Genomic DNA, 27510 nt, shown 5'->3' on the forward strand with positions numbered 1-27510 from the left:
AATAATGACAATGACAGTGACAGTGACGTGACATACAGCCAAGTATGGTCACCCGTACTCAGAATTTGTGCTCTGCATTAAACCCATCCAAAGTGCTCACACACAGCAGTGAACACACACACACCGTGAACACACACCCGGAGCAGTGGGCAGCCATTTATGCTGCGGCGCCCGGGGAGCAGTTGGGGGTTCGGTGCCTTGCTCAAGGGCACCTCAGTCGTGGTATTGCCGGCCCGGGAACTAGGGTGGGAAGTTGTGGCCTAATGGTTTATTACTCATTAAAAGAGTATAAAGAATATACTTTAGTGCAACAGAATTTCATGTTTTCGGACACTTAATTGCATGTTAAATATAAATGAAAATAAAAGCAAATGTAATATAGTTTAAATTTATATTAAATGCAGTTAATTAGATTTAAGTACATCTTTATGCAAAAATTATTTTACTTTTAAACATGGTTAAAGTGTGAGATTTAATTTTATGTTATTTCTATTGAAACTTTAACATCATGTAAATAAATATATTTGTAATATTACATTTGTAATATTGAAGGTAGAAATTTGTACATTTAAAATATATTAACTTTCAATGTAATATCAAATAACATATTACAGTAATATTATAATACCCGTGTGCATGTTATTCAACACATCATAACAAAAGATTATTAAAACATAATGAGTTTAAATGTCACTTTAAAAGCAAAACCTTTAAGTTAACATTATTATAAAGTACACATTGAAAGGTGTACTTAAGTTTGTGTATAATCATGAAAGTGTACTCTCATTAAGTATGCTAGATTATATTACCTGTAAGTACATTTCTAAAAAGATTTGAAGTACACTGCAAGTGCACATTTAATCAAAAGAAGCACACGTCTTTTTCACTACAGGGAAGTTATGATTGACAAGATGGTAGGAGAATTGAGTAAGTGTGAGTTCATTAAGTTTTAATATGTAATGTGTGTTAATGTTAAATATATGATTTTTACCTGATGAACTACATTGAAGCGAAACACAGGCAAAAGCTCTAATATAAATCAACCGCTAATATGATTTTCCTTAAAACATTATGTGAAGCATTAACTGTGCACATCACCAATTGTGCTGTATATCTAAAGTGACGTTATCTCATGTTTCTCTTGCTTATCTACAGCACAGGGGACTTACAGAGCTTTCCTACAGAGATAGCAGAGCTTACCTTTGACCTTATTTGTGCCTGAGCTAATGAAATAATAGACATACGTAGGAAACCCAGTAAAGAAAACTTAATTGTTAACAGTTTTTTATTTTTACTCTTTGTATGAAGCAAGTCTGCAAATTCTGTGTTCCTGAACACCATCACCGTGGCTTTCATTTTAGGTAACTCACATTGCTTAAGGCTAGCTTTTTTCCTAGTGGTGTCTGCTCAAGAGACATTAAAATCTCATTAAGCCTTGTGGTGCAGTAATTATCATTTAAAGGAGTAGTTCACTTTCAGAATGAAAATTCTGTCATCATTTACTAACTCCTCACTCTTTCCAAACCTGTATGAGTTTCTTTCTTCTGTTGAACACAAAAGATGTTGGGGTCCGAACAACTGATGAGCACCATTGACTTTCATAGTAGGAATACAAAATACTATGGAAGCCAGTGGTTGCTCATCAACTGTTCAGATCCCAACATTTTTCAAAATATCTTCTTTTTGTGCTCAACAGAGGAAAGAAACTCGTACAGGTTTGGAACAAGTGGGGGGTGAGACAATGATGACAGAATTTTCATTCTGGAAGTGAACTACTCCTTTAACGACAGTTACAGTGTCACCTCCTGCACCTTCTGCCATTATCAGCGAGAGGCCTCTGCATTATCCAATCCTTTGCACCTGCCTCTGCAACTCACAGTTTGGTTTTGCTAATGGCTCTCAGCAGGTGGATATCTGGACAGTATGTGTCTTGTGTTTCTAAGTTTGACAAACAGGTGGAAAGTGTTTTTTTCCCTCTCTGCTGCTTATAAGTTATTATAAGTGTTTCAAGGTACCAGACCAAGTGGTTTTCCTCCATTTATACTGGAATGCCAGTTGGAACTGGGACAGTATAATGGGCATTTTATTGTGGTAATTATGGTTATGGAACCTGTACAGTAACAATAACTAAATTCAATCATTGTCTGAAGTCATTTAAATGGAACAAACCAGCTGATGAAATATGTTTAAATTTCTGACTTTGGTGATTGTTATTGTTGGATAAACTAATTTCCCCTGAAAGAAAGTAATTACGATCACTGTGGCATTTGCCAGGCTCCCAATTTTCCCTTAGAGTTAAATACACTTGGAAACTTTAGATAATGATGTTTAATTGTGGAATGTCATTGTGCTGTGGTACAGATAAGGGTTAAAGCAGGTTACGGGGGCACATTGTTTATCATTTACTGAAAATTACCATAGAAAATTACCCTTGTTAGGCTTAGAAAATATGTGATAAAACTGTTTTAATAGTTTTCTGATTTGATTTGACCATCTGTCTTGTGGAAGATCTCTTGAGGGAACGCGTGGCCGGTGGCCACAGAGGTACTTTCTTCACACGCAATTAGCCACTCTGAAGGCTCATGCTGAGCGTCTGATGACTTTAAAATGGTGAAAAACGCTGATTACACCACAGTGAGCTTTTCAAGAAAGCCGCTAAGTGATTCTGGAGTCGTAGGGAGAGAATGGCGTCATCCAAAAAAAATGGCGGAGGAGTGAGGACAACAGTTAGAAAAAGACAATAAACATGTCATAGCAGGATGAATCGGCAACCTGGGTTTTAGATTTACAATTTGAGGGGCTTCCTGTCTGCTCCCCGCTCACACAGGGAGAGACGGTGTGCGGAACATGTGGCGGGGAGGAGAAAAAACACAGCCTGCTGTTGATGAAGGTTTGGATAGCCGCCTATTCAAGACTTTAGTAGCACGTCTGAGAACAATGGAAATGGATGGAAGACAAGTTACTCTCATTATATTTGTATTCTGGCTGCGATATGTTTCTACCGTCCTAGGCAATGCACCGAGACCTCTGCGGGCGCGTGTATGTGTGGTTTATGTGTTCATTTATCGTCTTTAGATTGAAATTTTACCTTAAGGTGGAGGTGGAGAACATACATATCAAATATTTCCCAATTAACACTGACTAATGAACGCTTCAGAAGCATGTTTAGAGAAAAAAGCCATTTTTTTTATACATTTGGCTTTACTACAGTGCAGAGTTTACATACCAATATTTGTATTTTGCCTCTCGGTTTGGGGGGTAATATCTCCCATGAGACTTCTTCTGCTAATTAGCAGCCTGTTAAAACACTCACACAGGTCAATGGACTGAGAGAGCTGAGCCTTGAAAAATGTTTGAAGTGCTCCCCCTCTCACTGGCTGATGGACACCGGGGTCATTTCCAGGCAATCTGTTCCGATCGGCCAACAGACTTCCCATGGTCTTTCCAGCCTCTCATACCCTTCCTCTCCCCTGTTCCACTGCAGTCCCTGCTTGCCCAACTGAAGTCATTTTCATGCTCTATAAATTTTATTGAAAAATCCGCTGCAGTGGAGTTGTGTTCCAATAAAACAGCGTGAACGCTTGTTAACGTTGAGCGAGGACGGTAAATCGGAGGGGTGACACGCGCTAATGACATCTGCTCCAGAAGGTCTGGTCACCCTGAGACCTTCCCACCACATTGGTGTGAATGAACTCGGAGAAGGTAAATGAAAAAGAGAGGCTTAGAGTCCTCACACCTGATGTGATGGCCACATTGTTATTGCTAATGAGGCTAATAGAGCGAGAAAAGGTCAGATAGTAAATCACATGAAGGCTAATCGCACAGATTAGAGACAAAGGCCATTTTCTCAGCCTGTCTGTGCTCGTTTTTTTTATTATATTTTGTTATATACTTAGCCTAACATTTTTTTACCTGACATTAGTAATTGTTAAAAAATTACAAACATTATAATAATCATATGTGCTCAAAGTATTATCAGTGAAAATCGTAACTTTTGACTCTAAACACATTCATATGTGCCGTAATCATTCTTTAAACCTCAACTACTGAAAAGTGCCAGTTCCAAATGTGGTATCCCAGAAGCCGTTTCCCGAAAGCCATTTACAGAAAACACCAGAGATATTTGAGTTTTGGGGAACTAGCGCTGCTTTGCAAATACCACAGCAGGTGGTAAACTGGATGTAGACTGTGGAGTCGAGTTGCTGCCCAAGACAACAGTTGACTTCTCATAGATGGGCTTTCATTCCTTGGGCGTCATCTGTCTTACAAACTTTGCGAATCATCCTTAAATCCGGAGGGTGTGGAAACATAACCGATCCGATTCCTCCTCCATAGACTTTGGTTTGAGTCACCAGTGTTTCTAGGGATGAACTTTCCTTTCTGTACTGTTAGAGGCTCTGTCTCAAAGTGCTTTTAGTTCGGAAAAAAAGGAAGTCAGCTTTGAGTGTGGATAAAGCTTATATTATATGTCAAAAGCTCTGTTTCCACCCAAGCTGAGAATTTACTTCATTTGAAAAAAAATTGAATATCAGAAAAACAGGATGTGAAAAAAGCAACCCTTCTCCCAGGTGTCCAAGAAAACAAAATCGCCATTTCCAGGGGAAAAATAAATAAATAAATGGAAACTGTAGCCACTGTACATTAAGGTTTAGAGCACAGACAAAACACTCGACTGGCGGCAGATGTTAAATTGTCCAGAGCAACATTTTAGATGTGCAATGATTTATTCTTTAAGTCACAGGATTTAAGTCACAATTTTTTTATTTATTTTTTATTCAGCATCCCAAAAATACATGGAAACCTATGATTTGACATAAAGTAATAATTAAGGAACAGTGACAGCAATACAATATGACTCAGGAGGGCTTTTCTTGGCCTGAGGGGAAGAATTAACACTGTAATTTTCAAACATGGTTATTTTCCCATAAAACTGCCACACCAACAACTCTGCAGCATTATCGATGACTTCATTGACTAATTTGACAAGATAATGTCTTCATAAAGAGTTCCCCTTTTCTTCTTCTCTGAGTGCCAAGAAAGCTACGTACGGTTAATGCTGTGGCTCAGATTTCCAACATTCCAAACGAATGTGATATCTGTGACAAGGAGTTGAGCAATCATTTAGTTTCACAGAACTAAGCCCAAAAAGACACTGAGCTTTAATGCTGGGTGCCTTTTGACACCATTCCATTTTGGCTCAAAGTGTTTGCAGGTTCTCTGTCGGCAGGTTTTACTCAATGGCCTATGGTTACACAATACCCTTTTCAGAGAGCGGGATAAATATATTATTGTTGTTGGCAATATAACAGGACTGCTGCTAAGTTGATTTTGTTTAATGCCTCAGATCTTGCGGTGACTGGCCTTTAGTCTTGTTGCTCATGATCGTAGCTCAAGAAGATTTTTACGATGTTTAAAGCAGTGAACCAAGACAGACCAGGTAATAAAGTAAATTTCCTTCTAACATCTGCCTTGGACAGTGGAATCGTGTTCAGTGTCACACTTCATTCATTAGCATCTAAACTATTTAATGGAATATATAGCAATATTTTCCATCATTTGTAATCTGCTTCTATGGCAAAGAATGGTCCAGCATTACAGGTTACTGCATTTGGCACATAGATCTAGAGGGGCGAGTCCCAGGAGAGAGCTTGTTGCCAGATGTGGGGTGCATGTGCAGTATTGTGGTGTATAAACTCTGCGTTCTGTGCTGTCGTAGCCTGAAAGCTGGATCTTTCTCTCATCTTTGTGTGTCTGGCTTTGCGCAGTCTGGGGAATCTACATAAATCCCAGAAGGCTTTCACCGAGCTGGGATGAATAGAGGTGGCCGCTTTAGTCTGCTTCTGTATAATTCTTACAACGCGAATCACACAAAACAGACGTGCTCGAAAGTTCATTCAAGGCAAACCAAAATATGCTCTCTCGTTTATCTCTTTTGTTTTTGTCTTGCTCTTCTCTCTCTTTTCCCCTTTTCTGTCCTCGCAGAATCTTTATCTCTCTTTTATTGTTGTCTTTCTTTCTCTTTCTCCACATACACACTCATACAAAAAAACCCTCTGTTAGCAAGGAAATAGAAGCACTCTACTTTTTGGCACACTATTTATTCCTGCATCACAGCAAGCAGTTAACGTATCACTTCTGATGCAAGTGGTGTTGCACTATTTGGAACAGCTGATCACCACTAACGAGGGGGCAAGCTGGTCATTAATTGGTTGCTAATGCTGGAAAGTGGAGGTCTTTGTTGTGGTTATAAAACCCTTAGGAACCTCTTGACCTAAAACCCTTATTAGTTTCCAAGCATTCAGAGCCATCCTTCTTATCACACTGGCCCTACTTAACATCTTCATAACAAAAGAACAGACAGAAAGAGAGAGAAAGAGTGAGATAAAGATAGAGGGAACATTATACAGAAAGAACAAAGAGCCTCTGACACTTACATTATAGCAGTAACAGAAAAAAAAGAGTTCAACTGTACTACACACACTGGATCAGCAGAAAATTTAATTACTACTAAGTAAACTAGCACTGGTAAACTCACCATTAGATGTATTTTAAACTGGATGAGACAATACTAATTTCAGAAGGAAGCCGTGTCTCTGTTGCCACCCTTGACATTCTTATTGAAGTCTAAACCTTGGCATGAGTGTTAGAAAAAAGCACCAAAATATGAGCAAAAACTCACACGATAGAAGGAGGTGTTTCTGTATTGCTGTGATTGACTATAATATGCCTGCCTATCATATTCATAACTGTGCTGTAAATCTGCATGAATGGGTCACACTGCTGGAAATAGAAAGACAAAATTAAAAAGTAAATAATTCACCCACTCTAACATAGCCACTTCCTGCTCATTTAAGAATTGAAATAAGCTTGAAATTACCTGAATTTGTGTATTAAAAGTGCACCACATGTCTGCAACCATAAACTGTAAAAAGGTGTCAAGCTGCAGTTGTAACATTAAGGAAGTATTTCTACCATATCTTACCTGTAAATTTCATTTTGTTGGTTATAATTATTAAATTTTTAGGGAGAACATTTTGTTCAGTATAATTAAACCTGCTGCGCTTATTAGTCTAAAATAGTAAGCAAACAGTAAGCTAGTAGAAAAAGGAAGTTACATGAAACATGCTTTAAATGATGAGACTTTGATGTAATGAAGCAATATAAATTATGATGCAAAATATTATACTACATATTTTTTGATAAATGTAAAATTTAAATGAAAAAATGATTTTACATAAAACTTAAAAAAACAAATCTAGAGGGGGGACGTTTCCTGCTTATTTTAGCTCACTTTATCTTTTAGGTGGTTGGGTGATTTTGATCTTATATGTTAAGCCAGTGGCTGGAAGTGTATTAAAGCATATGTTTTTGTATGCACTGTGGTTTGAAAGAGGGAGCTCCTCCAAAACCTCCAAAATTCACATATTTTTAAATTCATTGCCAAAACCGAGCATGTTTTATTACTAACCAACAGCCGTCATGCACAGCAGTGCTCCTGGGCTCCCATGTGGATGAATTTATAATTATGAAGAACCGGAGGTACACAAGTCATAATCCAAGAGTTCTTCAGCCAGTGATGAATAATGCAGCGGATATCATCCCAGGAGTTGGACTGAAATTAAAAGGTTATGATGTGCGGTTGTCAATAAAACTGCACACATTTGCAGCATATTCATTTAAATGTCAGAGTGTTACTAATCTGGGAGCTGTTTTTTAGGTTCTTGCCATAATTTAACAAGCAGAATACAGATAAATATGTCACCCCGGACCACAAAACCAGTCATAGGGTCAATCATCCAAAAGCTGAATAAATAAGCTTTTCATTGATGTATGGTTTGTTAGGATAGGACAATATTTGGTAGAGATCTGGAATCTGAAGGTGCAAAAAAATTCTAATCGCCTTTAAAGTTGTACAAATAAAGTTCTTAATGCACAAAACAAAAATTAAGTTTTGATATATTTACAAAAGGAAATTTACAAAATATCTTTATGGAACATGATCTTTACTTAATTTCCTAATGATTTTTGCCATTTAAAAAAATCAAATCATAATTTTGACCCATACAATGTATTGTTGGCTATTGCTACAAATAAACCCGTGCTACTTATGACTGGTTTTGTGGTCCAGGGTCAAATATGTTTTGATTTGTTTGTGTCTAAATAAATAGGCCATATCTGCTTCCTGAAATCGAATTCCTTAAAATATATTCATTTACTGTAACAACACAGTCCACAATTATTATTATTATTGTTTGTTTGTAGCTTTAAATCACCAAGAGCAAACAGAAAAACAGTATTGGTAACATTACCACTATCTAATTTTGCTGTATCTTTTTTAACGCAATAAGACGGAGTGGGAAAAATTAACGGAACTTTTGCAAAGCGAAGACAGGTTGTCCTGTGTGTTTGGATGTATGCGTATGTGAGGGTTTTAATCGTGTGGAGTGATTCTCTGTTTGACAGCCCTCGCATTTGTCTTGAATTAGGACTCAAAGGGCTTGAGTCGGATCCGTTTGACTCTGGGGTTCACATACAGGTGGGAACAAAAGCTTGAGCGCTCCTCAGCTCACTCAGCATGCTGGGTGGAGAAGAGAGGCACTACATGAAATGTGCGTCCTGTTAAAAGTATACTGTTGACGTGTGGGACGTGATCCCCCCGCTATTATTCTCCAGTGTGTCCACACCAGTTCGTCTGATCAAAGACTCAGATGGTAATATGTTATTTTCCTGGCTGCCTCAACTCCTCTAATCTTTTATTGGTTTATTTCATGCCAAGGTGATAGTTTGGAAATCTAACACTCGTTCTCTCCGGGATTGGAGGTGAGGTGGTACCTCACTCTCTAAACATGTGATTTGTAGGTTTTCACTTTTTCAGGACTCATTAAAAGCATTCCAGATTTGAGTCATGATTCGGCTAATAGCTGTTTATATTTTTAAGAGCTATTTTTAATGTTTACATTTTGCTTCACAAAGGTGCAGACAGCTTTCTACGAAGAATAAATAATCTCAGACAGGTATGTTTCTTGTCGACAAAATGTCAGGGTCTTGGGAAAAATCTAGTTGGCTTACTGCTTTTATTTCACCTTGATATGTTTTAAAAGTCTGCATTTTTGTGAACTATTGTGTAATATGATTTCATAGTTTTACATTATACTTTATAACACAATATTTCTGCCTATATGTGACCCTGGACCACAAAAACCAGTCTTAAGGATCATGGGTATATTTGTAGCAATAGCGAAAAATACATTGTATGGGTCAAAAATATGATTTTAGTAAAGATCATGTTCTATGAAGTTATTTTGTAAATTTCCCACCATAAATATATCAAAACTTAATTTTTGATTAGTAATATGCATTGCTAAGGACTTAATTTGGACAGCTTAAAAGGCAATTTTCTCAATATTTAGATTTTTTGCACCCTCAGATTGCAAATTTTCAAATAGTTGTATCTCGGACAAATATTGTCTTATGCTAACAAACCTATCCTGTCTTATCCTATTTATTCAGCTTTCAGGTTATTGCCTCTTATGACTGGTCACATATAACGTAAATCAAATAATTAATTTTCTGTGTATTTGAAGCACATTAGTGTAGCATTTTATGTGTGAGATTTTCTCCATACATTATTCTACTGTAAGTTTCCTACAGCAGTTATATGAAAGCACTGTCTGCATTAACAGATAAGGAGAGCTCCAAAAGCCGTGCTAACTGAAACAAACATCAGGGGTTGCTTGCAGTTACAGTCTGAGCTATGAACCCTGGAAGATTAAGAATTATAATTTTAGAGAAGATTCAATATGAGCACAAAATGTGCAGTGTATCTGTCTTTGTTGTGTTCCTTAATAATATTGGAAAAATGTTTTATATTCCAATCCGCTATTATTAGACTGTGTGTGAATGTTGAAACATAATTGTTTTGTGAAAAACAGCAATATGAATGAAGAGATAATTTCCCTGTAAAAGAGCATTCCAGAGAGTGTGAATCAGACAACCGGCTTCAGTGTGGTCTTTGCATTTTCAATACGAGAGCCGCAAATGAAACTAATACAAACAAAGCGGTTAACAACCACCAAGCAATATGTCAAAAACACATTCATACGGCTGTCAGCAAGAGAGCATCAAAAGACAAAACTACAAATACAGTAGACATATAAGGAGGGGAAGAAATTATCTTACTATAATTATGCAACTTAATCGATTCATATGCTGTCTTTAATACTATAAGTTTATATGCTTATAGTCATGTTAACAGCAATAGTCTGTTTCGTTTAGAGATACAATTAAATACAATCATTTCACAAAATCAACACAACCCAATGATGCACCAAACCAAAATTACTTATCTGTGCAACTATGGATAAAGTTACTGCAAAAAGTTACATATACCCTAAGGAATAGTTCACCCAATAATGGAAATTCTGTCATCATTTACTGACCCTAATGTTGTTCCAAACCAATATGACTTTCTTTATTCCATAAAACAAAAAACGAGAACATTTCATGAATGTATTCACCACTGTTTTCAATGTCATTTCTATGAATACGATTTGAAACTAAGCTTCAAAAAGGACACAAAAGGAATCATAAAAGTCTTTGTATACCAACTATATTCCAAGTCTTTGGAAATCATATGATAGTTTAGGTTATTAAATTAAAAAAGGACATGAACAAACAAACAAAAAAAACATTGCCTTACACTCCATTTTTTGGCTTTGCAATACATTGTAATGGCATGGAAAGGACCGATCACTAGATTCTTCAAAATTTTTACTTTTTTTGTTTCATTTTCACAAAGTCGGGTTTGGTACAATATCAAAGAGAGTAAATAATAACAGATTAAAAAAAAATTTAAAAAAAAGGAAAAAGGAGGATGACTGACACTAATATATGCCATTAAGTTATTTATTTCTCTCAGTCCAAACCACTGAATATCTTTGGCTGACCACAGAACCACAATGCAAACGTTCATCGTTGTCTCAGTGATGAAGAACATGCATATGCTCCTTGGGGAAACTTTTTTGCAGGTATTGATTTAAGGCCCAGAGCAAAAGCCTTGAACTGATGCAACATCCGAAAAACGCATGTGCAGGCACACACATGCACTCTTACATTCCACTTACACACACTTCATGTCATACAAGCACCCAAACACACTCCCCATGCTTAACTTTGCTGAAAGACGACCAAACCAAAACAAGGCTGATGTGGGGATATCTAATATTTTCTCATTAAGTCTTTCGGGGCTCAGGGGCTAATCGCATTACTTAAAAGGGCACACAAAGATTAAAACTAAACTAGGAATGGATGGGTCCTCTTCCATGTTTGTTTAAAAGCCCAGTAAGGATAGCACCCCTCGGCATAAGTTTCTTCTCTGAAGGGCCGGTTGTTAGGTGTTGGTATTGAGTCTTGTGGCAGCAGTCGATCCCCAGTACAGGAAAGATCTCACGCCCTGGAGTGTCTTGACTTATGACTGGTGATTTTTGACACTGAAGACAGGGCATCGGACTCACACCTGAGATGGTGTTCGGAGCAGACAGATATTACATGCCTGAGATGTTTCTTTCTCTGCTAAAGTATGTATGAGCTGTGAGTGGATTCTTTAGCTCTAAGTCACGGAATGCGGGTTTGTTTTTACCCCCATTTGATTTAGTGCACCACCATTTTGGTAATGCTTCACCAAGCGTGTTGTTTCATTCATAAAAAAAGTGTACAATAGTGCAATCACCCTCATATTTTGATAGCTTCAGACAAAGTGCTTAGATTTCCATCAGTTTTTACATTAAATTTATTACAGTATAAGCTACAAATCCTTGAAATCTGATATGTTCGACACTCTTTTCACCCTTCACTCATCTGAATTATGTGTAAGGGGTGACGTCTTTTTATCACGTCTTTTTTATCTCCGCTCTGTCTGGCAGTCTCGGTGAAAAAAGGCCAATAGTGTTGAGTGCTGGACTGATATCCCTGATAACGGAGGAGAATTAGCAATGTCCTCTAGTCTGACACTGTTTATACAGAACACTTTTACAAAGAGTGTAAGAGAATTAGCATTAATCTCCTCACTTATTGCAGTGTTGGAAAGTTACTTTGGAATGTAACTAGGTTACAAATGACAAGTTATCATATTTAAAATGTATAAGTAGTGTAACTTTTCAGTTACTTTATTCAAGTAATGTAACTAATTACATTTGATTACTTTTCTAAATTTCTAATGTTTTCAACAGTTTCATCTTTTTGAAACATTTTAAAGCAGGCAGGGATATGCATAAACCCAAATAGCAAATCAAACAGTTATCAAATAAACGTGTCCTATTCTGTGTCTTAAACTCTTTAAACATTTGTCTCATATTTTAGAGCAGTCAATGCAGTTTTATGAGAGAAGTTAATTAAATATGTGGTGTGTGTTGTTGTGTTAATTGTTAACATTTTTATAACTGTAATTTAATTACTTTTTGTAACCCCCTTTTTAATTGTTAACATTTTTATAACTGTAATTTAATTACTTTTTTTTTCTCAGTAACTGTAACTAACTACATTTATTTTGTAATTAAATTATGAAATTCCGTTATATGTAACTAGTCACTTCCAAACACTGCTTATTGGTATGTTCAGACATTTTAGGAAGAGAAGACAACTACTTCTGATAATTTGTGTGAGTTTAGCACATTAATGTTTGTTGAAACAACAAAAAGATAATCCTAGATACACTCACACCTAATAAACGGGATGATGTACTGCTCTTTTACACAATCTTCAACTAAATGCATCTGTGTGGAGAGAAAAAAACATTCATCTATTCCAACTAATCAAACACTGAGTGTTTGAGGAAATTCTCATGTTTAGCACAGAATATACACTACAGCTCAAAAGTTTTATATCAGTACAAGATTTTTAAAAATGTTTTTAAAAGAAGTCTCTTCTAACTTTCCCTAAAAAGAAAAAAAAAAAAAGAGCACAACAAAATCAAGATTCTAACACTCTTCTAAGAACATTCTGAAGGCAGTAAAAACCAATTAGCTGCGCTCCCAATTACTGCGCCTCGAAAGCGTATCACCTTACAACTCTTCCCTCATGGCTGTATGTGTTTATTAGCCTCTCAGTGAGCTGAGCTGAACTAAAGAGGGGACGGGGAAGACCAAAACGCATCTGGTTTGGCTTTCTCCTCAACCCGGCCAATCAGAAGAGTCATCTCACCCCCTTATCTCTGCCTGGAGTTTATCGGCTAAGTGGATGTGTAGCTACAAGTGTGAATAGCTTGTTTTGTCGGCTTCACTGATGAGGGTTTTCATCCTCTTTGAGTATTCTGCATTCCCCAGCCTGGTTGGACGACTAGGTAATCTTTCATTCTGTAAGGACAGATGCTGTGTTCCATTCTGTGGTTAGGAAGATGCTACCACCAGAGGGATGAGCTTTTCCACCCACATTCCAAAAGCTTCTGTAATCTGTTCCGTCGCATAAAGCAACATTTAAAATTATGATCATGCTTTTAAGGCAGATGACATGACAAGATTAGTGAGTCTGAAAGCACTTCAAAGATACGGGGAAGCATGCAGGCCGAACAAGGGGTGTGAGAGTGGGTGTCAAAAGGCAAAACGAGCAGATCTCAAGCTGGTAGAAGTGAAAAACAAAAATGTGTCTGACAGTGAGTTGGTTGTGGGGGCACACGACATAATGTACCAGCCACTTTGTATTTTCTCCCATTGAGAAGCAACCACCCTGAATCCTGCACGCCTGTAAAAAAGCAGGTGCGAGGAGGCCGTATACTTTGTGTGTGTGTGTGTGTGTGTGTGTGTGTGTGTTCATACAGACAGGGTCGTATCACAACAATCACAGTCTCAATCATGAGGAAACCAGATGAGATACTGAAACAGCTTTTCCCAGCTGCCCTATGTGTTTTGACGGTTGTTATTTCATGACTGAGAGAAAGATAAAGCAGTTTTGAGCTAAATACTACTACCAATAGCCTCACATGTTGACAGTGCAACTTCCTTTCAGTGGAGCTTTACTTTCAGACACAAACAGCGTTTTTTCCAACTGTTGTGTTCATGAGAAATATATATAATATATATATATATATATATATATATCTATATATATATATATATTATACTGTATATACACACACACACACACACACACACACACATATATATATATATATATATAATAATATATATATATTATATATATAAACAGTCTAAATCTATTAGTTAAATGCTAAATTAAATCAAATCTTGCTTAATTGAATCTTTTCATAGGATGAATTGATTGTAACAACTGCAACAAATTATAATCTCAGAGAGTGCATGCTGCCCACTCGATAGTAAAACCAGCACTTCTTTTACCATTGATTGTTTTTTAAATCATGTTATGAAGAAAGAAAGAATACTGCTCAAAGGTTTTAGATGTGATTCATTGTATTAACAAGATTTTTTCTCATTACTTTTGGTAAAAAAACATACTGTTGTGATTAGTTTTCTTTCTCAGTTTTAGTCCTGTCCCAATAGCAAAAGGATTTTTTGTGTCTTGAAAAAGTAATAAAATGTGGTACTTTTTAAAAAAAAATTTAGAGAAAACAACTTGGATTTTCTGTTTATCAATAAGTTCAGCAAGGTCTGTAGAAATTAAAGATAAGCCAGGGGCTGCATAGTGGATTGCATTTACCTTGTTAGCAAAAGTGATGAATCCATTCGCTAGAGGTAGGAAGGATCAGTTTTCTACTGGGATCCCAAAACAAGCAGGCAGCATTAATACCACAAGCAGCTGTTCCTGTTTGAAAGCAAAACAAGCCGTGCATGCAGTAAGGTTTGAAGAGGAGACACTTCTAGGGACAGGCCAAATTTATCATTCTTTATGTCCTGGCAGGCATTCTGAAAAACCTATTCCAAGTTATTAAATTTTTTTTGGCAGCAAGTGGAAAATCTGTGGCAGATGAGCCAAGAGTATTGTTTGGGAGATACTAAGTGGAGTTTTACCAAAAAAAAAAGTCCACTCTTTACCAACTAGATGGTCTTGGTACACAAGTGACTAACCACAAAAGACTAAGGCCTGGTTTCACGGCAGTGGTTAGACTAAACCAGGATTAGGCCGTAGCTTTTCAGTTAGGACATTTAGTATTTTTTTTTATAAACATGCCTTAGAAAAATCATACTGGTGTTTCGTTTTGAGACAAAATAAAGGCACTTGATATATTTAAAGATCAGTTAGAGCAAGGTTCTTTTCAGCTTGAAGACCAGGATCAGACTTAGATTTTAGTCTGGGATTAGGTTTAAGCCTTGTCTGTGAATTCCAGGGGTTAAGTTGTTTTCAATAATAAAATAAAAAACACTGATTGTTTCCTTGGATAATCAGAAGGTTTTTGTAAAATGAGTAATTAGAAATGGTAATATATACGACCCTGCTAAAAAAATGATATATATGTCAAATTAATACCCACAACAATATTTACATCATTACTGTTTTCTGAAAGAATGAAATCAAGAGCTTAATTTGATCGATTTTTATTTTTTATTTTTTTTGTTAACAACTCAAATCGTATAATTGAACATATACAAATATTGACACATATTTTCTCTGTATCTTTGGAACCAATACTTATTCATGAAAAAAAAACACTGCCTACATAAATATCACTTGCATTGTTATTTTACATTACGTTTCGCCACTTGCAGTGTAACTTTCACAAGAAGAGGTGCTGAGTAATACAATGTAAGTACACCGGGACTTAATCTGGCGCTTAAGGCATTGGTTTATGGTGCTTATAAAGGACAAAGCACAATATGTTTAGGCTTGGGCATACTTGATAGTCACTTACCGCCCTGTTGGCTTGCATAGAAGGTATAGTGGCTAACTGTATTTTAACATGATATTTGCAACAACACGCATTTTGTACTTTCTCTTTTGTTAAATGGAGTACAAGGGGTTCAATGGTTTTTAGACCATATTTCTATAACAACAAAAGCTTGAAACCATTATTAGGCTATGGGTAAATCAGTCAAAAAAAAAAAAAAACCCATCCTTTAAAGTCATTGTTTTAGTTCTCAGTCTCTTGATCGAAAGCGTTATTACCACAGTACTGGCCCCTTTTGTAAGTTGTTATGCCCGCTCTCATCAAAGAAGGAGGCGCTTGCTATGTGTGGTATGCTCTTGAAGTCCCTAGCATTCAGCTCAAATAAACACTGTTGAAGTTTGCTCAGAGAATGTGCAATTCCAGCTATGGCACCACGTGCCAGCAGTTGTCTGTGCTTTTAACGAGAGCGGCCCGAACAGCAGGGTTTGGTAGGAGAGTTGGGATTCATCTGTTGAAAGACTACTGAGGAGGAGCAACCGACCAAGTGCCCTCCCCGCGCGGCCTATGGACAGTCATAGAACATGTCGGCCTGGTACCACAAGAACGAATCCGTCTCAGTGACATACGAGTACAAATCAGACCGTACTTAACTAATCAGCGGTGGCACGCACCATTTAATTTCGAATTTCCTAGCCGAGGTAACACCGGCACGCAGAAAGCCCAGCCAGTTCTCGTGTGTCATTGGTGACAGAGGATTGGTAATGAAATGGTGATTTGCCAGGCGGCCCTTTGTGGTATGGACCTGAGGGGGGAGGCACGAAGCCACATCCTTGTAAGCAAGCGCCTCGCGACGGCGTCGCGTCGGTGACGAGGCGCCCCACGCCGCGAGATCACAAAGAAGCTGGATGAAGCGAAAGTCCTACATGATATCAGAAGTTATTCTCTGAGAACTAATTTGCTGCAGGTTGGTAAAGATCATACTGTCAAACTGGAGAGGCCGGAGGCTCTACTCGGCATAATGATTAGAAAACTTCTTATTTTTGATTTAGACTGTTCTAATGCCTTTCACAAGTAAGATATACTTTCAATCATGTGAGTCCCATATGGGCAGTGATGTGGAGGCGCCTTCAAGGTGGAAATAGCATCACCTAAACATTGCCAGAAATGTTTGTGTAATTAAATTTTTTTTCAAGTTAAATATCTCTCGTGATCGAAATCTCTAGTAAATAACTCACTCAGAAAATAATGTTGTTTGGTAAAATTAGATTTTGTTTAAAAAAAGTGAAATGGGGTATTTGGTCATTCTGTTTTTTGTTTTTTATTGTTTTTATTTTTGTTCCCCCCATAATATTGTTTATGTGGAAAAAATTACCATTCAAAAGTTTGGGTCAGTATTTTTTTTATTGCTGTTTGAAAGAAAGTATACTTTTATTCAGCAAGGATGCATTCAATTTATCAAGTGACCAAATTACTATTTCAAATCACTATTTTGTTCCTTTGAACTTCTAACTTTTTCTATTCAAATTTTTAAATTACTTACAATACTTACTGTTTAACTGGGGGTTTATTTTTGCCAAATAAATGCAGCCTTGATGAGTTTAAGAATTTTACAAAGCATTCCAAAAAGGTACATACTTTGCAATGCATTAGTATCCCTTTCCCGTAAATATATATTGTATTGTTTTGCCCTTTCATACTGATGATGGTTTAAACAACCAAGCATATTGTTCCAGAACGAAAAAAAGTGAATTTAATTGTACTTGGCTGAAATGTTGGAGAACCTCCTGTGCAGGGATATCGATTTAAACTTAACGCATCTTCTTTTGTTTCCTTTTCTGCAGCATGCAACTGTAACCCTCCATGCGAGTGGCGCCGTCGCTTCATTCACCATGGAGCTTTTACAAACTCTCCTGGAGGAAAATGCGAGGAGTTCTGCCTGAACTGCCGCCACAATACGGCGGGTCGCCACTGCCACTTACTGCAAAGGGGGCTACTACAAGAGACACGTCTAAGCCCATCTCTCACAGAAAGGCCTGCAAAGGTATGAAGGGTACTGAATCTAAAACACCATGGGCAAAAAAGAGCTTAATTGGTTTGGTTTTAAGGGCCCACAGTCTGCAACTTATCACTTGACACTTCCTTAGGAAAGCAGAAAACGCCACTGCTAAGTGATTAGCTGGCTGTTTTCTACACAGAAATTCACAGTACCACAAAGGAACCAATTAGATAAACCGGCGACTATTCTTAATGTGTTACCCCTCAAATGAAGAATTCTCACATTCCTGTGCTCCTCAACCCCCCATGAGTCCCTGGTCAGCATGCAGCCCAAGGACAGGGATGTGGGTGGGGGGGGATGGACAGAGGAGGAAGTTACATCTTTCTGACATAGAGTTATTGGGATTCATTTGGGGGATGGTTTGACAGGACAAGCCAAACAAACAGAGCAGAGGTGTGAACTGATCCTTGTTACAGGTCAGGATGAGTGAGAGAATTGAGTTTAGGGGAGGACGGACAGTGGGAAGGAAGATATGCAGGAGGGTATAAGCCAAAGCAGATTTCCACAGGTGTGCAGCTGGCTGGCCACAGCATGCTTACCTGGGAGCTGTCCAGAAGAAAGGAGAGAAAAAAAGGACAGGCTATTCTCGCCTAACTTTTGCCGTGCGGGGCAAGATGCTTGGTGCAACAAAACCCCCCCTCGGCCACACTCTTAGCATCACCTCATAACAAGCGTCCATTCTGCTGCTGTTCAGACTGCCAGGGGATCATTTACTTCCAGCTTTAGCTCTGGGCAAAATATTAGGTCTGTGCTGAAAGTTAAAGGCTCTTGTTTTCCCCAAACAGATAAATAGGTAAATAAATAAAAGCATCCATCAATCTGACAGCTAAGACGCAGGGGGGAGTGGCATCATGTATAAATGCAAAGCTATACCTGAAGGCTGAACAGAAGGTGTTTGTTTTCCCCAAGAATACCATCCGCAAGATGCACGGTATGTCCTCATTTGCCACAAATATCCGCACAACAAAGCAATTAACCCCTGCTGTTATATAGAGGCAAGCAGCTTAGGTTGTAAAGAAGTTTTATTTATAGCTTAGCTTTAAACTGAGCTTAGAAAAACAACAAAATATTTGAACATGAATTTTGTAAGTTGAATTTTAGTGAAATTACATTTAATGTAAAATAAATTTTTTTAAGTGGTGTATTTATTTTGGATTTTACTTTTTTTTTTTTTTTATTAAATTGTAGACATTTGCATTTTGGCATGGCATTTAATTTTTATTTATTTATTTTAAACGTGATATTTATCGGTTTTTTATATGGCATACTTTTAGTTTTTAAAGTTTGTTAATGTAACTAATTAAACTGTTTTTGTGGTGTTAATTTCATAGGTGAGTATAGACAGAAGTGTAAACACGAGATTTTCTTCAATAAAATAACATGAACATTGTCAGATGAATACGGATTGATTTAGGCATACTGTTTTTTAGGCATACTACTTTCATGCAAATCTCAAAACAGATTTTAATTAATTGAAAAGTGAATGTGGTGTGTTGTTTCTCAGTTCTCAGACTACAGAGCGCATTCCACCTGAAGAATAAGAAAAAGAATTAATGAGCTATAATATACTTCTCTGCATGGAAAGGCATTACAAAATGCATAACCTAACAGACATATCCTTCTGCCATACTCCCCAACTGACATTCACCCTCTCTGGGTTCTCGTTTGATTCTCCTGTTGACTTGGAATGCAAATGGGCTATTCATCGACTGTACTTAGTTAAAGCTACTTGGCCATGCTATGTGTCTTATTCGAGGAAGGTAACTTCTTTTTGTTTTCACTTCCTTTCTCCTGTGGATAGCACTTGATTCACTTCTGATCATCCCACTAACTCTCATTAGGTGAGGTTTGCTCTGATGGATTCTGGTCTGGCTGGTCACAAATGACGGATGTTACTTGCCTGCATTTTGCACACTTTACTGTATTACATAGGTAAAGGATGAGTCCCTGAAAAAGGCAGAAGGTTCATCCTGTGACCTTGGAGATCATTTGTTTCTAAATGCTGAAATTGTTTTTTGGGGTTGAGGTGGGGGGGGGACAGAAACTTCCTCCATGGATTTACAGGATGGCCAATAGTCAGTCAAGACGGCATTAATCCCTCTATCAGTTTTTTTTTTTTTTCTTTCTGCTTATGCATAGGTTTTCTGTCTAAGACCATCAAGGGGTGAATAATCCTGCAGGTCTCTGATGACCCTGGGCCTCTTTTCTAAAGTGTTCTTAAAATGTATCATACTGTGCTTGGAAGTTAATGAACTTCTTCTGTTTACCTAGAAGTTGAGACATAGGAACCCATGGAGGATTTCCCAGGCACCCGGATTAGGGTCAACAGACTGACTGATTCCACGTATGGTTCAAGGGAGAACTACAAAAAAGAATAACCGACTAAAGTAGCCATAATACCCTTTAAGCATTGTTACAGCTAATTGTAATAAACCTTTTCAAAATATTCATGTACTGCTATGAAAATATGCTATTAATTAGGGCAATATCGGGGAAATCAATTCTGGATTAAAAAATGCCACTCATCGTGATCCACAAGCCACCTGAATGACTTTTTCTCATATACTCATATACGCTTTCATAAATATTATTGTTCTGCTATATATATATAAGGAAGGTATGCTAGATAACGCCAGCTTTTTGATTTCACTGAACTGTTTCCCAGTGCTGAATGTTTGCTGTTGAAGTTATCTGTGTGGCATACTTTTGGCTGTAATCGATACATTTCTATTAAGCTTTGGTTCTTTCCAATGATGAACTCCACTTCTAGTTCTGTTTTTGGATAGGTCATTTAAGCTTCAGGTTCAAATTGCCTTCTTAGACACTTTGTGAGTTTATGCTGTAACATTTCTCGAGCACTGCTATCTTCCACTCACAAATAGGCACAAGCTACTAATAACTTTTTAGTGATTTATAATATTTTACTTGCTTGTGATACTTATTCGGTTCTCACAATTACACACCTTCTTAAATGAGAGGAGATCTCCGTTAGGATTTTTTGCTTCATTTGTAATAGTTCTGGAAATACACATTTCAGCATGATTTTACAAAATCTGTAACTTAAACAAGACCTTTTGTCTCAGTTTAATCGTCTGAAATTTGCCTGAGTTAGAGCCTCACCTCCCTAATTTGGCAATCAAACACCGCCTAAGTTACATTAGCCAGAAGAAGTTTACCTCAAAACAGATGTAGCAAAAAAGGATGTTTGGTAATTGTAGAAAGCAGACAAATGATATGAAGCATGGCATTTAATTCCTGCAAAAGAAAACATTTTCACAAGCTAAATATGCCATGTATTGCAAGTTGATGAAAATAGGTGCAAGTATGTTGTAATATAAAGCATCTAACTCCCCTCATGCTCATTCTTTTAATGTGTTCACCACATACTTTGTCTTTCTTTTGACAAGTCCTCACACCCTTAATCAGAGCAATGAAATAGTGGCAAACTATATACTATAAAAACACTTTAAAGTGTTTTCTGTTCTCGAACAGAGCTTCAAATCTGAAGGTCCCTGCTTCTTTTTGTAATATATGTGTATCTTGTTGAAGGAAAGTTCACCCAAAAATGTTCTTATTGTTAACTCAATCACCCTCATGTCATTCTAAACCTTAAATGACTTTATTTTCCTTATGTGGAACCGTAAGACGGATATTTTTTTTACATCGCATAGTAATCAAACCAGATATTTCTTCATATCTCCTCTCAGAATAGCTTCCCTTGTGTATGCCCTTGTGTATATCAACTGATCACATTGTATCAGTCACTTTGTGTGTTTTATAATCTATACCCGATTGGTAGACCCACCCAAGGTGAACTAACCACAAATAAAAATTCCAATATATCATCCAAAACACTTCTTCCATTGGGCAACGGGAACCTTTAAAATTCATAAACGAATGATGCTGAGAGTCTGCCGCTCTCTGTATTAGGTTAGAGCTTCTAATGAACCTTCAGCCCTCTGATTTGTGGTTTACCCTTCATAAACCACACTGTAAAACAACACACAAAGTGAAGGCCGCTTTGCTTTTGCACGGTGCATAGTATTCCTCTCTTTGAGTTGCTTTTTGCCCCATAAGTTTAATTTATTCTGCTATAGAAAACATTTGCTTCTATTATTCTCCTGCCCACTGGAGTTGCTTGCCTCCTTTGAAGAATTGCATTTGTTAAATTAGCTCATTTTGTTTTAATATAGCACACATCACCCTCCTATCACTACATCCGTGTTATGCCTCTGCAAACGTCCCTCTAATTGTTTCTTCAATGATGTCCCAGGCGTAATGGGTGATAACTTATATACATATATATAGACAAATACACATAGTTATATATTTCTTTCCCATCTTTATATAGTTATATATATATATATATAGTATAGAAAGTTACTGAGTATTACTATTTATAGATGTTTTGCAGTGAGAGCTGAAGTCATTAATGATGTGATCGCACACTATTATAAATAACAAAAAAAAAATGTAATAAATTGTGATATATTATTACAATTCTAAAAATACATGCAAAAAAATTTATTAAACTAAAATTATCATGTATTTCTGTGATGCAAAAGCTGAATTTTTAGGATCATTATCACATGATCCTTAGAAATCATTCTAATATGATGATTCATTATCAAAGTTGGAAACAGTTCTGCTGCTTAATATTTTTTCATAGAACATGTGATACTTTTTAGGATACTTTGATGAATAAAAAGTAAAAAAAAAAAAAAAAAAGAAGCTATGTTTTTAAAATATAAATATTTTGTAATAAACAATATACACTACTGGCTGCAATTTGGGGTCAGTAATTTTTTTTTCTTTCTTTTTTTTAAATAAAATCAATACTTTTTATTCAAAGCAAGGATGTGTTAAATTGATAAAAGTGATAGTAAAAAAATATATTATTAGAATATAATTCGAATTTTTTTTTTTTTATTTTGAATAAATGCAGTTCTTTTTAACCTTTTATTGATCAAATATATTAGACAGCAGAACTGCTTCCAACACTAATAATAAATCAGAATATTAGAATGATTTAAAATGATCTTGATAGACTGGATGTTACATGTGACACCGAAGGCTGGAGTAATGATGCTGAAAATTCAGCTTTGCATCACAGGAATAAATTATTTTTTAAAGTAAAAAAAAAAACAGAAAAAAATAATAATAATATTTCTAAAATAAAACTGTTTTTCTGTATTTTTGATCAAATAAATGCAGGCTTGATGAGCAGAAGAAACTTTAAAAAAAAACATTAAAAAATAGTAAAAAAACCAAACTTTTGGTTCATTTCAGTAAAAAAATATATATATATATATATATATATATATATATATATATATATAAAAAAATATATAAAAAAAAAAAAAAAAAAAAAAAAACATAGATAAAAAAAAAAACAAAAAAAAAAAAAAAAAAAAAAAATAACTGATATGTTTATTTTACATTCTCTTTAACATTTGTAAAAACATTGAAAACTTGATAATAGATCTTGTATCAATTAAGTATCTTTGGATTTGATAAAAAAAAAAGTTCTTTTTAATTTTGTAAAAAAAATGTTAAAAAATGGGGCCAGGGTGGCTGTTTTCTGATTGGGTGGACTAGGCTCCAAAAAAGACAAAAAACAAAGCCGGGCCTAAAAAAACAAGAAAAAAATGCTTCCAAAAAAAAATAACAATCTAAAAAAATAAAAAACAATGTGTGGTTGCTATGGGTTTATATACAAAAAAAAAAAAAAAGAAAAAAAGTAAAAAAAAACAAAAAACCAAAAAAAAAAAAAAAAAAAAAAAAAAAAAAAAAAAAAAAAAAAAAACAGTCGAGATGGAGGCAGTGAAGAGTTTGTGTAGCATTTTAGGGCACGGGATCGCCCTTCCATTTCAACACATGCATCTTGCATTGTCACAAAACAGTACTATTAACCACAAATAACCTCTTCTTGTTGGGGGATTTTGAAAATATTTTTTTTACATGACCTCCACTTTCTCATTCGATTTACAAAAAACTACTTATTTTCAGTGGTTGTCTTCCATTAGATGAGAAATGCAGCGCATAAGAATTAGTACAAGTTGGCAAACCTGCTTGTTGACAAAAAAGCAGTTGTTGTGCTTGGAGTGACATTTATCATTTCATTAAATGATTATGAAGCTAATTCTCGCTATTACTATTGCATTTTTGTCCTCAAAAACACCCTAACAGAAGTTAAGCCAAACCAGACACTCAGAAGATATCAGAAAAACACCCAGTGGTTCAGACGAGTGTCCGTTGCTCTCATTTTTCTCTTCCTTTTAGTGGCCTTCAGACTTTTGGTGGGCCAGCGCAGAAACTAAGCACTACAATACTGAGCCTGGGCTGAAGCTGGCCGTCCTCCACAACACACAATGACCCCCCGACTCTCAACAATGATGTTTTTATGGGAAGGACTCAGACTTCAAACAGCAGCTTTATGGGAAATATTGTGCAGGGATCTAAACTCTCACATTGTGCGAAATCTGGATCTAGTAAAGCTGCCGGTCGTGCAGATCTCTTTCAAATGGATTACAATCGCTCTCATCAAGCACTCCATGATGTTGAGGCCTCTCATGTACGCTTTAGTTTTCCTTCCCCTATATCAAATAAGTACATGTATGTAATGCTCCAAATGTGCTTCACAAATGTCAAAAACCCCTGAAATTCTATGGTTACTGATATGTCTAACATTGTTTGGAAAGTGGAAAATGGGAGTGACCTTTTGTTTTGCCACAGAAAAAAAGAAGTCAAACAGGTTTGGAATGGTCATAGGACTGTGTAATCATGCAGAAATTGCATTTTTGGTTCCTTAAAGTTTATCTGTCAGAATAAGAAAAAAAGAAAAACCTTTCAGGTTTGTGGCATATACCAATAACAAACTTCATCTTAGTATTTCCCGGAGCATGACATGGAATTGTTGACAGTGAGTTGATATAAGGAGAGGAAACAGTAGATCCATATCTTCTCCAGGTATCTTGTAGAAAATTACCCCACTTCACGGAGAAGGGACAACCACTTAAACACCTCCACTCTCATACACTCCAGACAGGTTCTTATCATGCAGGCAGAAGCTAAAACAAGAGATGATACGCTACATTTGCAACTCCGATGTGTTTTTACATTGCTTTTGACTGGCTGGCTCTAGTGATGATTTGGATAGTTGTTTGGGCAGATTCCGTTTTCCTCAAGAGAATCCTCCTTCTTTAATTTCCGCTGTAGTCCATGTACTGCAAACCATTTTTTAATGAAATAATAAGGCTTAAGTGCATTTTTTAATTGTTTATTATTTTTTTATTATTATTTTAATGGTAATCCCTATTATTCCAAAAAAGCTAGATTGAACCTAAGCCTTGTTCCCCCACCCCCCCCACTGCACCGCGTAGTTCTTGGAACTTCCAGCATGGTGGTTTCCTAGAGAACCACTTGCTTCTCTAGGTAATTTTTGTTGGTTGCATTCACACTGGCGGAGAAAAATCACATAAAAAAAAAATATTTACTTAACACTGAACATTCTTTACTTTTTAACATTCTAGTATAAGAGACATTAAACTAACAAAGCACAATTTAACCTAAAATTAATATATGTTAGGAAAGTTTAGTAAAAAAAAAAAAGTTTTGGCCATTTTTGAGACCCCCTTCTTGAATCAGGCATGTATATTTTTTTTTTTTACTGTACAAATAAATGCAGCCTTTGCTTGAGCAGAAGAGAATTCTTTTTAAAAACATTAGAAAATTATTCTGATCATTATTACAGATCCCAATTTGAATACTATGTGTGAATGTTATAATACATGTATTAATATGAGTTGTTGTATTATTATTATCATTATCATTGCCTTACTTTTTTATTTTATTTTACAGAACAACAGTAAAATTACTATCATTTATGAATGTTGATGGAGTTATTGCTTTTTCACAGCTTTTATTATGGCAGAAACCTGCAGGAAGTTCTCAGTGCTTCCTCTTTTCGCTTGACAACAGCAGATTTATAAATAATGTTTGTTGCCCGTATCATATTGTCACATGCCTTTGAAAAATGCATAAAAATGTTACTGAGCAACTGAGGAGTAACACTGTTTCAGCGTGGATTTTCCTTGCGCTTTGGAAGCTTTGAACCCCTGTCAGCATCAAGGCTGAGAAAAAGAACAAAAGCTGCAGACAACAGCTGCCGTTATCACTGTTTTCCCATGTTTGTGTGAGAAATTATTTTTTACATGGCTTTTTAAAAATGCTGGGTAGCCATGTTCATCATATGTGTTTTGTGCCAATTCTGCATACACGCATAGTCACTATAGAACTGTTTTTAGACTCCCCTACTCTGAATGTAGGAGCTCATTTAGTTTCCTCCAAAACAGAGTGCCTAGAACTAAATAGAGGTTTCTAGTTCCTGCAGTGCTAGCATGGGCAAAAAGCGGGGGGGGAAAAAAAAAAACGTCTTCTGCCAGTAGGTCTCTAGTGAACATATAAATGATTCCTCCCTAAGCATACATTCTTGAGAACTGCTTGCAAGAGGATCAATGAGTCATAGTAGTAATTAATGTACTTCAATTAATGATCCGTCACAGTGGCTCATATAACAGTATATATTGCAAAACAGAAACCCTCAGCATTTCCAGAGACTCTGATCATCCATTTCCACAAAGACAGAAAACCATTTCTGAAAATGACCTGCAACCTACATTTATAGGGCGTGTGAAGCTGTTTAATTTATTAGGAATTAGTCACCTGAGCTGTTTATTGAATCTTTAGGGTGGTTTATCTGCACATTTGTGACGAGAGACAAAGTGTGGCAATTTTTCTACCTAATGACAACCCAAAGACAAGACATAAACTTTGGCTTTGAAGGACAAGAGAGTGACAAGCAACAAGAGACAGACATGCGAGGAAAGTGGCTGTCTCTCTGTGCTATCTAACCTGGAACTGAACTACACTTCACTGCTTCTTAGCATAGGCTTAAAAAGAAATAAAGCTTAAGCACAACTCTTTCGTTTCATTACTTCATACAAATATATGAGCTAATATATTCCATTTAATGTGTTAAACATTTGACAGCGTATCACTTTCATACAGTGCCGGTGGGGGGGGAAATATTGAGTAAATGCAGGCATTACACTCTTGCAAAATAACTTTTAATGTAATCCACCCATGGTGGGAAATGTAAGAAAACGGACTTGAAAGGAGTTTCTGACACAAAAGGTGCAAAATACAATCAGTCTCACAAGCTTTAAGAAGTGGAGAGAGACGCTTGAGCCATATGTTAGAGAAAGACCTCCCAAGAGGAAGGAAATGTGATGCATACATTATTGGCACAAGCACAATGTTCTGATGAAAAAAAAGAAAGCACATGTTATGGAAAAACATATTTTCAAAATGTGTTTATTATAAGATATTCTGCTTAATTTGAAAATTAATGCAGAGTGGTTCAAAAGGTGTAGATATTTCAGAAACTCTATTAAAGTGTGTATATCCTGTCATGAACCATACTTAAATAAAAAAAATTTAACTAAAAAAAGATAAAATACAAAAAATATAAAACACTGTTACCTAAAATATTGACAGCTTTCTTTATTGGAAAAACATTAGCAGAAAATGACTAGTCGATGTGACACCTGTGTGAACATATAAATATAAAATCTGAAAATGTCTCAAATGTGAGGCAAAT

At 36.3% G+C, this 27510-nt stretch overlaps 1 pseudogene; it reads left to right on the forward strand.

The window, feature by feature from the left end:
* LOC122144281 overlaps positions 1-18114 on the forward strand; it is a 39896-nt pseudogene extending 21782 nt beyond the window's left edge.
* The last annotated feature ends 9396 nt before the right edge of the window (positions 18115-27510 follow it).

The sequence above is a fragment of the Cyprinus carpio genome, unplaced genomic scaffold (assembly GCF_018340385.1).
Source record: "Cyprinus carpio isolate SPL01 unplaced genomic scaffold, ASM1834038v1 S000006628, whole genome shotgun sequence".
NCBI lineage: Eukaryota > Metazoa > Chordata > Actinopteri > Cypriniformes > Cyprinidae > Cyprinus > Cyprinus carpio.